General features: G+C 43.0%; 1 protein-coding gene across 1 annotated transcript in view; it reads left to right on the plus strand.

Annotated features, from left to right (window-relative positions):
* The first annotated feature begins 7,925 nt into the window (after positions 1-7,925).
* ANXA2 (annexin A2) overlaps positions 7,926-12,748 on the plus strand; it is a 41,587-nt gene continuing 36,764 nt past the window's right edge. Inside the window, exon 1 of the mRNA XM_006920303.3 lies at positions 7,926-8,048. The gene's annotated coding sequence lies outside the window, so the exon portion shown is untranslated. The remainder of the gene's footprint in view (positions 8,049-12,748) is intronic.

Raw genomic sequence — 12,748 nt, forward strand, 5'->3', positions numbered from 1 at the left:
TAGATGCCGAAGACCCCAAAAGCCAAAGAAATAACCCCTATTTTTTCAATGCCTACCAGTAAAGCACTTTTTATACATTGTCTAATCTTTACAATAGTCCTGAAATATCGCAAATTAGAAAACTGAGGTTTCCAAAGTTTTTACCTGGCCAGAAGAAGCAGAAACAGAATGAAAACTTGGGGCTGGTTCAGTCCAAAGCCCCATGTGTGTTCACTCACTCACTCTCTGACTCTTCTCCCTCCTTCCTTCTCCTTCTTCCCTCCTTCCCTATTCTTGGCTACATTTTTATCTTTAGTTCAAGTTATACATATAAATAATTCTAAAAACCACATATTTACAGAAGAACTTCACATAATTTTATATGTTAAAGTTTATTAGTAGCAGAGACTAGAAATAAGTAATTTAAATAAGGTAAAAATGTATTTTTCCTTTATATAAAAGAAATCTGGAGGAGAGCAGTCTAGGATTGAATTGCTGTTTTCATATTCATCAGGGAAACAGTGTCCTTCTAACTTTTTGTTCTGTGCTTTTGTTTTCATCCTCAAGTTTTTTGTTTTCCATTCTTCGTGCTTAGTTTTCATCTTCCAGTTTTCTTCAAGGTCTACAGTAACGGAGGAAACTCCAGCCATCACATCAAGTATTAGGCCAAGGAAATAGGAGAAAAAAGTGATTTCAGGGGGAAAAATATGTCAACTGTTTTCTCTTTAAAGCAGTTTCATTGAAACTCTACTCATAAATTTCATTGGCTGCTTCTTGGCCAGAATTTAGTTGAATGGACACATCTAATTCCAAAAGAAGCTGAAAATTGTAATCTTTTAGCTGACGGCCCACTAAAAAAAAATTGGGTTTGTTGCTAAGGGAAAAAAAGTAGAATATATATTGAGTGGGAAATTTGTACTTTGTATCATAGCTTACAAACACACACACACACAGCGAGAGAGAGAGAGAGAGCGAGCGAGTGAGCGAGCGAGCGAGAGACACTCTTAGGTAGCAGCTACTTACCTTGATCCACAATACCCATAATTTCTGCTCCCCAGAACCAAACATTTTCAACACTTGTAGCTATTTCTTATGGAGATTCACCAATATAGTTCTAAGTAACATGCCAGTGTTTCCTAATTTTTCAGTTTTAATTAGTATCTATTGTCTACTATGAAAAATGTCTTTTAACATACACACATAATCTCAAAATGGTTTCATTTTTCTGTAAATATTGTTTATAGAATTGTGATTATAACCTGAGCTTTGTAATGTACTGTTTATATTTTCCTCTCGTGATAACTTTGTTATATATTGATGCTTAACTAACGACTTCCAAATTTAATTTCTTCTAACAACAATAAGAATTTGTTTTGCTCATTAATCTGTGGTTTAGATAGAGCTCAATGGGGAAGGCTTTTCTCTGCTCCACACAGCTTCAGCTGTGATGGCTCAATAGGAGACTGGATGATCCACTGTCACGATGGCTCATGTAGCTGACAAGTTGCTACGGGCTGTCAGCTGATGACCTTGGTTCTTCTCTCCAGGCTTCTTGGGCTTCCTCATGACATGGTGGCTGGATTCCAAGGGAAGTGTCCCTAGTAAATAAGAGAGAAATGTATTCATGATCTGGCCTCAGAAGTCACACAGCATTTTTTCTATATTCTGTTAGTCGAATAATTCACAAAGGGTCATGAAGTTCAAGGGAAGTGGGCATGCACTCCTCCTTTTGATGGGGAAGTGACAAAGTTTTAGAAGAGCATATGGGATGGGAAATATTATTGTGGTCATCTTTAGAGAATAAATACATTGTGTATTCCCCGCAGTCTATTCAGGCTACAGTAACAAACTACCGTAGAATACATGGTTTACAAACAACAGGAATTTATTTCTCACACTTCTGGAGACTGGGAAGTCCAAGATCAAAGTCTAGTGAAAACCTACTTCCTGGTTCATAGATGGCTGTGTTCTCCCTGTAGCTTCACCTGGATGGCGTTAGAGGGAACTCTCCGGGGCCTCTATTATAAGATACTAATCCCATAGGACTCAGCACTTACAGCCTAATCACCTCCCAAAGGCCCCACCTACGAATACTCTCACATGGAGGGTTAGGTTTCAGTATATGAATTTTGGGGCGGGGAGACACAAACACTCAATTTATAGCTTGCTGGAACAATTTTTTATTCTCATGGAGCTTCTCATTTGATAGTTTTCTTGTCACTCTTACTACTAATTCTACTAATTCATTCCCAAACTATCCAGTAACGTTGTTAATTTCTTCTCAGTATCTTTAAACACAGTGGGTAATTGCTTCCTCTCACTCTTTTTGAGGCATCCTTGCTAGAGCCTCAGTTCTCTTCTCCGATCTAGAATGGTTGTTTTTCGTACCTTCTGAACAGCTCCGCTTCCAAGTTCTCTCCTCCCCATCATTCTGGGAATTCTAATCATTTGCTTTTGCATTAAATCTCATATTCTGGATCCAGCGCTTCCAATTTTTGCTTAATTCTCTTGTTTTGGTAAAGCACATAATTCAGAAGGCCCCTGAGAAAGGGTGTGCACTGGAATGAATGGTGGCCCCCAAATGTATGTCCACATCCTAAGCCTTCAGAATCTGAAAATTTCCTTATTTGGAAAAAGGGTCTTTGTAGATATAATTCAGTTACAGATCTCAAGATGAGATCACCCTTGATTATCCAGGTTAGCCCCCAATCCAATGAGTGTTCTTACAAGAGGCAGAAATGGAGAAGACAGAAACTGAGAAGGCCATGTGAAGACAGAGGCAGAGACTGGAGTGATAGAGCCACAAGGAATGTTGACAGCCATGAGAAGCTGGAAGAGACAGAAAGAAGGATTGATTCTCCCTTAGAGCCTCCAGAGGGAGTATTGCCCTATTGATACATTGATTTCAGACTTCTGGCCTCCCAAACTGTAAGAGAATGTATTCCCATTGTTTTAAAGCCACAAGCCTTGTGGTAATTTGTTATGTCAGCCCCAGGAAACTAGTTACAGGTTGCATGGGCATAAACAGCATTTTTGAAAAATGTTAATTATTTGCACATTCTTGATTTATAGTTTGGCTGGGTAGAGAATTCTAGTTGCGAAATAATGATATTTTCATATTTATCTTTTCCCATACGTTTATAAGTTGGCATTTTTCTGTAAATAAGAGTTTTCCCATCCTATCTTTTTATGTATTTTTTTTACTATCAGTTTATACTGCTCCATGTGATATAATCAATTCCTATTATTATTCAATATGTTGCTCAAATTATATCCCAAATTTTAAGCAGTGAGAACCCCTCCAAAATGTCTTTTATGTCTCTTTGATGTGTTTCCATCAATTGTTTAGTACAGAGCTCACCATATATCTTCTCTGCCCCATTTCTGGAACCAATTGTTTTTCCAAAGAGAACTGATTCATTTACGGGGGAATAGTCTTCAGAAGCTAAGGTCTAAGTGTTGAATCTAATGCCATTTCTATTTATTACCCTTCATAAATGACCTTTTTTTCATCTCCCTGGAATCTTTTAGGAACTTCTTCCTATCTCTTCTCAGTGTTCTGAAATTTCATGAGTGTTTGTTTTTCTATTTATTGTTGTTTTGTTGATCTAAAAACTCATGGCCTTGGGTTCTAGAAAATTGTCTTCAGTTATTTCTTGATGATTTCTGCCTCCTCTGTTTTGCCTATTCTTTTTTTCTAGAACTCCTAGTATTTGAATGTTGGATTTTTTCTTCTTTTGGCCACATCTTCAAATATAAGACATTATTATATACCAATTGCATATAACAAGGCTCAAGGAAATAACAACTTCATGGTTACTGAGAGTCTAAACCACATAATGTGGAGCAGTGATCCCCAACCTTTTTGGCACCAGGAACCAGTGCTCCTAGGAGAACCTAATGCCTGATGATCTGAAGTGGAGCTGAGGTGGTGATGCTAGCACTGGAGAGTGGCTGCAAATACAGATGAAGCTTTGCTTGCTTGCCCCACCCTCACCTCCTGCTGTGTGGCCGCTGTTCCTAACAGACTGTTACCAGTCCATGGCCTGGGGATTGATGTAGAAGTCTTGGGAACAGCCTATGTCTCACTGAAGCAATAGTGGGGTGTAAGAAATAGGGTGTAATGGAAAAAGCAGTGGATTGGAAGGCAGAAAAATAAATTCCAGCCTCAGTTCTGCCACTTACTAGTGGTTTATTTGCAAAGTGGTTGCTAACAATTCCTTCCATCCATCTAAACATTTGTCACTCCCTTTAAGGAGAAATGAAATCTATTTCTCTTCTCTTTGAATCTGAGTTATGACTTGCTTTGACCAATGGAATGCAGAAGAAATGGCACAGTTCCACTGTGACACTGTGACACTGTTCCACTTTCACTCTTGAAAACTACCCTACTGGAGAGGCCCTTTTGGATCTTCCAGCCTCATTTGTGTCTTCCTAGCCAACACTAAATAGACCAGAGAAGAGCTGACCTAGTGAACCGTCCCCTTTGCAGAATCATGAACAAATAAATGATGGTTGTTTTAAGCTTCTAAGATTTGAAGGTGGTTTATTTCTAGTAATAGGTAACTGAAACAAATTATCCGGATGTGGAGTGTTGCTGTAACAAAAACCTAAAATATGCGACACTGGCTTTACTGCCAAGCAGTCATAACAGAGAGAAGACTGTTCGTGGAGGTTGGAAGGGCAATGAGAAAAGGCAACCTAGGTTGTATACTGGAAGAATGTCTAACAGTACTGTTGCCTGTGGTAACGTGCATAGTGGAAAATATGCCTAATGAATTTGTGGATCTAGACAAGGGGATTTCCAGGCAGAATGTTGAAATGCCAATGGTCTTCTTTCAGCTGCTTATGATAAAGTATACAAGAAAAAAAATGCCCTAAAGAAAGGTCTCGTTTACAAGCAGAATTCTAGCCAGTGGAAGATTTGCAAAGTAAGATATGGCCTCAGGGTAAAGATCAAACCCTGTGGCTACAAAACCTTTTTCAAAACTTTTTTTTTTTTTTTTTTTTTTTTTAATTTTTAAGATTCCAGAGAGATTCAATGTGTTACTTTGAAGATAATCTCAGGACTTCTAAGAATCTTACCTGCATTGTTCCACTGCAACCTGACTTGTACAAAGTAGAGAGAGAGGTCTGTTTTCAGAAAGAATAATAAATGTGAATTTTAGAGTATGGAGTAAACCTTACTAAGATTTATAGAAAATCCATAGTTTTTGAGAAAATTGGATATAAATTTTAGAGCATGAAGCGAACGTTAAGATTTATAGACAATCTACATAGTTTTAAAAAGACTTGTATTAATGAAAGAACTGCCATCTTGGACACAGAAATAGTTGAAAATTAAAAGAGGTTTCTGGATCTTCAAGTCTTTACTGGCATGAAGCAGAGAGCTACTCAGCAACAAATATGGGCCAGTCTTAAGAAAAAGGAAAGACTTTTCAGAGAGTAGAGCCGAGAGGGCAGAAGGCAAAGAAAAAAATTGATCAGACAATGAATTAAAGGAAGAATCACCAAACTTTGGGCCATAAAAAGAGCCATTGGCAGCTTTTGTTTCTGGAAAGCCAGCTGCCATTACTACCCAGGTGTAGAGAAAGATAAGGACCTGGAGGATCAAAGCCCAAGGGAGAGAAAGATCCAGCCTGCTTTCCACCTTTATAGCAACCCCAGCTGAGGCACCGGACAAATGAAGCCACTTTTGATCCTCCAAACCCAGTTAAGCTGCCCTGCCCAACATCATGTAAAACAGAGCAGAGCTGTCTCCACTGTGTCCAGTCCAAATTACAAAATTAAAAGCAAATAAATGGTCATTTATGTTTCAGACACTAAATTTTGGTGGTAATTTGTTACATTGCAATAAGTACTTTGAGTACAAAACTTAATGTCTGGACCAGGCAAAGAGACTTTATTTGGGCTTCAGTTTCTTCATCTTGGGCAAGTTAATCTCTTAAAGCCTCTTTCTGCTCAGACATTCTATTACTGAGTGAATTCTATCATTCTCTAATTTAATGAGTACCTATAATTGCTGCCTAGGCCCTATTAGAGGTGTTGAAGTGTGGCAGGTAAGGTGTGAACAAAACAAAGCTGAGGCCTTAGAGGACAGTATGCACAACAGCAGACATAATCTGAAATGTTATAGTAAACGTTCTCCCCAGCTATGGGGGGAAAGAAAGAAAAAAAGAATCTTTGCACTAAGAGATTCATAAATTCTTTTATCCTGGTGGAATTGGCCCCACATTTTAAAATTTTATTTATAAACCATGACTTCTAATAGCTTCATTTTTATAATATCAGTGTAAGTTCTATCGCATGAAACAAAGTGGTTATTGCACAGATCTGTTTTGTTTGGATTTACTGGATGCCTAAGATAAGCAAAAACATTCTTTTGTATATTTGGTGGCTTTTATGTATTTCATGTGATTCGATTTAAATCTTGTCTTTGGTAGAGGGTCTATCACAGCACAATTAGGAATAAGAGGCTGTGAAACCTGCTCAGAGGAGTAGAGAAGGGAGGCTGAATCCTGCCCACCATGACTGTCCGCCTCCATTACTGTGTTCTTTCTGTCTCAAAGTGTTCACAGGAGTAGGCAGATAAACACAGTTTCTGCCTGTAAGGCTTTTGGCCTAAATTAAAAAGCCGTAAATGTAAATCAGATATTGTATCAAAAGAGTTGCTTTGTTTTCTGTTTGTATTTCTGATAGAGCCTATCGGGTATCATCCAAGTGAAAGAGCTGGGTAACAATGAGCTTTGGGTCGAACGTCCTGAGACCTCGTTTGTGGCCTGGACTTTGCAGCTAACTGGCGTGACAGCAAATGTCTTTTTGCCTTGCTATCATCACTTTTTTGATTCCCAGGAGTGAAATGACATTCAGCTGGAAAGTAAAAATGCACGTTAAGATAGATGGGAGATTAAAACACAGAAGCATCAACACGAGGAGAAGGAGCTGCATGAAGTGAGTGTGAGCAGAGGGAATTCAAAGACGTAGTGAGAAGCCTTTGGATTGTTAGCAGATCCAGCTAGTTTGAAGTTGGAATACAGTTCTTGCACAGGCACAGACAAAAACACGTTTGCTTTCTTGTTGCCACTGTGGTTTGTGGAAGCAAAGCAGGGAAGAAAAGTGAGAAACTGAGGAAAACTATGATAGGGAGCTGGCTGAGCGGCTACGAAAAAAAAAAAAAATGGAGTTGTGAAAGAAGGAAAAGAGGAAACTTCTTTGTTGGAACTCGAGATTCAAAGCCACTGGCCCCTCCCAGCCCGGGAAGCCATGCCATGAGGATGCCCAGAGCTGCCCGACGGGCAGGGTGCTGAGTCAGGTCCCCCAAGGCTGGGAGAGAAGCTGAGCAGAGCTCTCTTCAGGGAAGGACGTCGGAAGGGCGAGAGGAGAGTGGGATCTCGGTTCTTGGCTTCTGCCTCCCCTCACCCCTCCCCCAGTTCTGGCTCCAGTTTGCCTGCGCACTGGGAGGCCCAGTCTCTGCAGGGCTGGAGCCGAGGATCGCCTTCCCTGGGCTCCTCCCGGGAACTGCTGGCCGGAGGTTAAGCTAACATGTTTGCAGACGGTAATGAGCTGGATGCCAACGGCCTCAGTTCAGGGGACACGACTTATGTTTCTTGGAACAATCCTTCCTTTTATTGCATTGACGCCAAAAAAAAAAAAAGTGACTTAACCAAGCTCAAAGTCTACCAAAATCTTACTACTTTATTCATCTAAACCGGGACGGAGAACGCCACGTGGCACTCAAGAAGTAAAATGAGGAAGGGAGGCAGACACGAAGCCGATAATGGGCCTCGAGGAAGCCTCGGGGGCGCCTTAACGGAGAGCAGAGCCGTGGGCGCGGGTCCCGCACCCCAAGGACTCGGGGAACATTTCAGGGCGAGACCGGCCCTACCAGCGGGCGGGCCAGGGAGGGTGAGTCACCCTGACTCGGGATGGGAGTCGGCAGGGTGAGGGGGAGGCGGGGCGGGGCGGGCCTCGCCCGCGCAGTGAGGATGTGGCGGCATAAAAGCCCCACCCAGGCCTGCCGGCTCCGCTCGGCATCTGGGGAAGCTTGCAGCTCTCTGCACCCGGCCCAGGTAAGCTGGGCGCGCCCTGCCCGCCAGCCCGCTATGGCCCCGGGCCGCTGCGCTAGCGGGGCGCGGAGAGCCCGAGGAGTCGGCCTTGCAAAGGGAAGCTCGGGCGACGGGGGCCGGGGGGCTGTTCGGGGTAGGGGGCTCCGGGGACAGTCCGCACAGCGGTTCTGCGGAGAGGGGGCACAGTGGTGAGGTGGTTCCGGACAGGAGTGAGGGGGGGCCCGGGTGTGCCCCGGCGTTGGGGGTGCGGGGCAGAGGGACGAGGTCGGGTATCCCTCCGGAGTGCTCTCAGGAATCCCGGCGAGGCCGGCGCAGGGGAGGGGAGCGAAGGGAGGCCCCGCATTCCAGACGCGGGCTGCTGTGTGTGAGGCGTGGGGGCGATAGGGTGTGGCCGCCCTGGGAGCCGCCCTGGCGGAGCAGTAATCCCGGGCATTTACCTCCACGTTTAACAAAAGCTTTACGGTTATCTAGAAAGTAATCCCCCATCTGTTCCAAGTTACTTTACTTGAAACTAATGCGTATTTGTGGAACTTGAACCGACTAGCTGCTGGGAAGCGGTAGGGGGTGGGAGTTTTAGTAGCAACCTCCCTCTCCAATAAAACAAAACAAAACCTCAGCTCATTCTTCTTTGTGTAGATTATCTTGTAAGAGAGCAATTAATGATTTCTGTGTATCTGGAGAGTTTCCTACTTGGTTGACCACTTTTGCATCAGGAAGGAAGTGTCCTCCGTGGTTCTGTGGGTCGGATTGTCTCTGACTGTTACTCGAGATGATGCGTCAGTGACTCAGTCCAAGGGTACAGAAAAGGGTGTGGCCCCTGGGCCTCTCCATGCAGCTCTGTGAAGTGGATCTCAGCCCTAGTGTGAGAGTGCTGGATTCCATCAACTGGTTGTGGAGAAGGTAGGAGGTGGGCATTATTCTCCTTATCTATGAAAGTGGCCTAAAAACGTCCATTTTTCACCTCCATTCACATAGGTTTATTATTGAAAATTTCAAAAGCATTCATTCAAAAATAAATATGTAAAGCACAGTGAAAACATTAAATGTCAAACAAATGTAGAGAGTCATTTTTGTGTTAAGATCTGCCATTTTAAAGCTATGTGTATTCTGGAAAAGAGCTGTGGCCTTAGGGGTGCTCTAAGGTCTGGAGTTCAGGAATCTGGGCCCCTGAGCTCAGATGCTGCCTTAAAGTGTGCTGTTGTGCCTGTCTGGAACTTGGCGATTTGACATGTAGAATGCACTTTCTCACTGAAACAATGTTGTAGGAAGTGGTTAAGTTCCCAGGCTAGCCCAGAAACCCCTTCTTGACTCGCATTATTTTCTAAGGACTGATTACATACCTAATTTGTGGGGTAGGGGTCATGGAAAAGTGGAAGGGTGAGGGAGGATATGTGGGTAGGAAGAATAAATCACTGAAATATTTTTCTGGAACTTGTTTTTGTTTTAAGGTCCCGGATTAAATTATTTTAATTGGAAAATTATGTCTGCCCCCTCTCCACTTTTCTCTGACTTCGTACTGCCTCTTTGAAGACCTTTCTTGACGTTGGACAAAAGCCAGCCAGGCTTATCCAGTTCTGCTGTATTGTCCTTCTTCCCATTTCAGTGTACTCAGTAGAGACGAGCAAGTTGAATCAATATTCATTAATTAATATTCAATATTAGGAATGGTTGGTGGTCCGAATATTTTCAGCAACCCAGATGAGCTGTGTTATTTAAAAAACAAGAAAACCTTCTTAAACAGATCTGTAATTTATAGAATTTGAGGCTATGGAATCAAGGAGCCACATAATTTAATACTCAGACAATGTGAAGAAAGATTTTAGATGAGGCCAGGTTCAGAGAGACGACCTTGAAATGGTGGCCTCTGTGGCCAGTGGTGTTACGACTTCCAGCTTAGCATTTTCTTCCCTTCTAAGCCCATCTGTCCTATAAAAACTTTAAGGGTTTCTCCAAAAGTATCCAACTCATGCGGTGGAAGGGTGTGATCATCAATGTGCCTTTTTTTAAAAATTGGGGGTTTATGATTTGGAGACAGCCTGGATTTTATAATTCCCCACAGTGCCAAGTGGCCTGCCTGGGATAGATGCCCAGGAAATATTGCTGACTCACTGGCTTTGATCAGGAGCTTGGTCTTGGATCGGCATCTCAATATTTAATATCCTGTGTCTGAACTATTGAAGTACTGTATTGATTGACATTAGGCTGGCAGTTGTGCCATTAGTTTCTTGACTAATTTCTGATTTAAGTACTTTTTCTGGCAAGGTAGATCTCTTTCTGTAATTGCTATTGATTTTGAGGGCTGTAGGCTCTTACTGCACCATTGGGCCTACACTCTGGCACTAACACATTGTCGTGGGCCTTTATTCTCTCTCTTTGCTTGTGCAGGGGCTCTGGGCTTGCTGAGCCATTTTTCACTAATTGAGGGTAGGTGTGCTGGGCTGCTTTACACAGTCATTCATTCCACAATATTAAGCACCTACTGTGTTCTACTCATAGGCACTGGGGATACAGCACTGAACAAAAAAGACAAAAAATAGACAAAATAATGGAATTGTATAGTCAGTAATTGGATTTTGAATGTTATATATTTTTCAAATTAGTGTTACTTTCCACACTTGGTTGGAGCTCCTTTCCCCTTCATCCAGTTGTTCCAGAGACCTGAGCATCCTATTTAACCTCTTTTAGGGAAACTGTTGTTTAAAGTTATTGTGACTTAACCTGCCTTCCAGGTTTGATTGTGAGAATTAGATAGAAATAGAATGCTTTTTTTTTTTTTTTTTTTTTTTGGACGAGAGTATTCACCCCCCTCATTTTCCCTGGTGCCACACCCTATTCTAGTTTTAGGCAACATCAGAGGAAATTCCAGTCCTTTAAAAAAATTCTTTCCGCCCATTCACTCTCTGGTATATTTTTCCTTCTCCTGTTGCCAGGGGCAGTCCCCATCTACTTTGTTGGGGAGCAGGTCAGCAGTAGGGGTCAGGAGATGCCCAGGTTTGTTCTTCTGGGTGGTTCCCCTAAAAGTCTCCCTTTTAGGATACACCTTGAAGCTTTCGAACCATCTGAGCTCAGTCTTGTCAGAGAAGTCAATAACGTCCAAGTAGTCTAATCCCAGGCTTCATGGAAAGTTCTGACTTACTGGAGTGGCTGTGACTGGAATCCTTGCCCTTTGTCTCCCTGCCACACCCAGTCTACACACTCCCAGCTCAGAGGAAATCATTGTCCCAAGGCCGCTTGTCAGTCTTTCCTCCCCACCTCCTTCCTTGCCTTTCCTGTCATAGGAAATGTAGGCTTCACTTCCAGGCTGTCCAGTGGACAGTGTTGGGACCCAAGTACGGAGATGGGGTGCCAGGTTGGGGTACATGTCCTAATGAGAAAGAGGTTTCTCTGAACTGATCTTGCCAGGCTTTGCAATGGTTTGCTCAGAAGTTGGGAATTGAAGTCTCCAGATCTGAATGTGTGGAGCTGGAACTGCATTTGAGATGTTCGGTCTGAGGGAGAGAAAGAAAACTGAGGAAGGAGTGTGCATTGGAAAAGAAGAGGGGGGAAGGAATATGGGGAAACTCGGTTTGTGTAAACCATCCACAAACATGACTGAACGCCTAAGTGTGGACTAGGATCAGACCAATGAGGAAACAGGAATGAATAGAAATGCTGTGGGGAGAAGGAATGGAAGACCAGCTGTATTACACTCAACCCTGATGTTTCACAGACACCACGAACTACAGCAGCACAGAGCAAGGAGAGGTGCAGGAGAAAAGGTAACAGTATTTTTTGTGTCCTGAAGTCTCATGAAGATGTTAGCTGATCAAGATTGAATTCATAGTGAAGGGAACTTGGAGAACCTGGGCAGGGGCGGGGGGGTAGCAGGACAGTGCTGAGAGTGTTTGGAGAACAATTATCAGTCCAATCTGACTTTGGTGCTGGGTGTGTGTGCCGGTACGTGTGCACACAGGTTTATAGGAGTTATTTATAGAATAGTAAGTAAGGTCTAGAGTGTGAAAGATCTTGAATGCTGAGTTTAGACTTTTTTTTTTCTGTTGGCAGCAGGGCCCCGCTGGAAATATGATATGTGGGGCCATAAAACACTGAAATTGAGTTGTAGATGTAAAGGCCTTTATTTCCCACCCCTCAAAGTGCTTGGTGCCAACTGACATCATTCTTCCTGCTGGTTTCGTTCTGCCCACTCCAACCCCATATCAGGAGACTAACAGAGAAGCTCTGAGAGTAAGAGGCTGCAACATGTCTGTAGGTGGCAAACAAATATTGATTCAGATCAGGCAGCAAAAGAGGCAAGCCTGAGCAAGCGATGTTGTGTCCATCCAGCTCAGTATGGTCAAGGTTGCTGGACAGAATTCCAGGATTTCTGGAGAATGACTTGGCCATGTGACTCAGGCATTAATCAAGACCATGAAACCAAGGAGAAAAGTGTGTGCTTTGGGGAAGATTCTGTTAAATAAAAACCTTTGGGGCGGGGTGGGGAGGCGGGGAGGTGGGAAGGTGGAGAGTGGACCGTAGTGGAAACTCCCCACATTCCTGTACTTATGCCTTTTCCCCCTTGGTTTCTCCCAGTCTGGTCCTTTAAACCCAGGATTTTGCACAGTAAGGGCTTTGGAGGGGAAGCTCAACACTCCATACTCCCACCCCACCCATTTTTTGGTTTAAAAATCCTCATTTGTATCATCCAGTCAGTCCCTGATTGATTC

This window comes from Pteropus alecto, unplaced genomic scaffold (genome assembly GCF_000325575.1).
Source record: "Pteropus alecto unplaced genomic scaffold, ASM32557v1 scaffold86, whole genome shotgun sequence".
In the NCBI taxonomy this organism is placed as follows: domain Eukaryota; kingdom Metazoa; phylum Chordata; class Mammalia; order Chiroptera; family Pteropodidae; genus Pteropus; species Pteropus alecto.